The following is a 2,350-nucleotide window of genomic DNA, read 5'->3' on the forward strand; positions in this document are numbered from 1 at the left end:
TGGAACTCGACTTGGCGTACTGGGGGTAGACCAGGTAATTCTTCAGGAAATAGCTCAGGATAATCCCGAACAACAGGGATATCTTGAATAGGCTTACCTTGGTCTTTATCTGCCGTAACATGTGCCAAGAAGGCCACATAGTTCTTTCGCAGATACTTTCGAGCTTGAGAACAAGACATAAGCTTGAGGCTACTAACAGGTTTGTCACCACGAACCTGTAGGATCTCACCTGACGGGAGCGGCACACGAACGATCTTCTCAAAACAAACCACCTCTGCGCGATGCTTGGCTAACCAATCCATACCCACAATAATGTCGAAACTTCCAAGACGCATAGGCGTGAGGTCGATAGGAAAAAGATGGTTGCTAAGGTTTAATTGACAGTTGCGAAGAATGGAATTAAGAACAATGGGTTCACCATTCGCAACTTCAACAGTCAAAGGTTTACCTAGTTTTGTTCTAGACACGCGAAGCAATGGTTCGAAAGATAAAGACACAAAACTTTTATCGGCCCCTGAATCAAAAAGAACAGACGCAGGTTGATTATTAACTAAGAACGTACCGTTCACCACCTCGTTGTCTGCCTGCGCCTCAACAGCATTCATATTGAAAGCTCGTCCACGAGCCTGAGCCTGAACTGGATTTGCATTAACCAGCCTTGGACACTGGTTTCGATAATTAGTCAGGTCTCCGCAATTAAAGCATGAGCCAGGAGGGTAGTGAGGTCGTGCAGCTTGCTGTTGAACAGGTGGTTGAGCTACCTGATTTTGAGCAGAACGACAAACTTCTGCAAGATGACCCGACTTTCCACAGTTGGTACAGAAGCGACACGGGAGTTGTTGCTGATGATGACTATTGCACCTATTGCACAAAGGTGCATTCCCTTCATACCGCTTCTTCGCGGGAGGCTGCGCTGGCTGATTGGGAGCTGCCTGGTTCTGTTGGGCAGTGATGGCAAAATTTTGGGAAGCCTTTCGCTTCCTAGAGCCCCTTGATGAGCCAGAATCCTTCCCCTTCTTACCTTTCTTGCTATCCCCTTTGTCAGAATCCTGCTTCTTACCCTTGTCACCCTTCCTATGTAATTTACCCTTTCTGACCTGCGATTCTGTTAATGTCGCAGCTAACTCAATTGCCTGACGGACAGTGGTAGGTTTACTACCAGTAACGATGTCTTGCACAGAATCAGGTAGACCATCGATGTATCTTTCGATAGCCTTGTCAAGTGGGGTGACCATTGTTGGGCATAGCAAACTCAACTCTTCATATCTATCAGTGTACGCCCGGTGCTCACCACTAACCTGTTTCAGATCGTCAAACTCCCTTTCCAACTTTCGTAGCTCATGACGAGGACAGAACTCACTCATCATGAGAGTCCTTAACTCAGCCCATGTTTGCGCTAAAGCGACTTCAGCACCTCGATCTCTCATAACCCCGTTCCACCATGTCAACGCCCTCTTCTGAAAGACACTTGAAGCAAACTCGACCTTGCGATTATCAGGACACTGAACATGACGAAAAGTATTCTCAATGCTCTCAAACCATTGAAGAAGCCCAGTTGCTCCTTCGGTACCACTGAACTTGAGTGGTTTAGCCGAATTGAAACTCTTAAAGTTACAAGGAGCGTTCTGATTGACGTTTGCTTGGTTAAACTGAGCAATAAGATTCGGGAACGCCGCAGCCATATGCTGTGCGATGATTTCCGCCAGTTCGGCATTGGGTAGCTGATTTTCGCGTCGAGGAGGCATGCTAAAAAAGAGGAAAAACATGAGGGAATGAGTGAGAAGATTAGTTGAAAAGAACGAGATGAAACAAAATCAACAAAGCAAGGATGGTGGTCATTCGTCTGTATCACAAAGCAAACAAATGACGCACAACGACTAATCAAAGTAAATGGGTCCATAAACAATGCTTAACGAAGACATGCTCGCCTACAAGTGAACACTCACCCCAAGAGTTCCCAGGTAAGAGTAACTGGTCCGATTATGTGGATTTGTACGAACACTCTAGCCTTAGACAGAAAACTCAGGGTACAGGCATTCACTCTTCCAGTTTGCACGTGTTCACATCATTTAGACCCAAACTTTGACGGGATTTTGAAAACTCGAAAGGCACAAGGCCAAAAGAATCATTAAAGCAAATGATAGATTTCCAAAATCAATTTGAAAAGTCAAAAGGGTTCGAAACAATAAAATAAATCATTTGAAAAATAGAGAATTGTTTTTCAAAAATCGTTTTAGAAAACTGGGTTCTTGTTTTGGTGATCACCTAAGGATAGGTGAAGTGCATGTTTTAAAATCTAAACACAAGACAACTTGTGTTGGGGTCCTAGAAAGGTTATAGTCTAGGTCAA

The sequence above is a fragment of the Helianthus annuus genome, chromosome 17, assembly GCF_002127325.2.
Source record: "Helianthus annuus cultivar XRQ/B chromosome 17, HanXRQr2.0-SUNRISE, whole genome shotgun sequence".
In the NCBI taxonomy this organism is placed as follows: domain Eukaryota; kingdom Viridiplantae; phylum Streptophyta; class Magnoliopsida; order Asterales; family Asteraceae; genus Helianthus; species Helianthus annuus.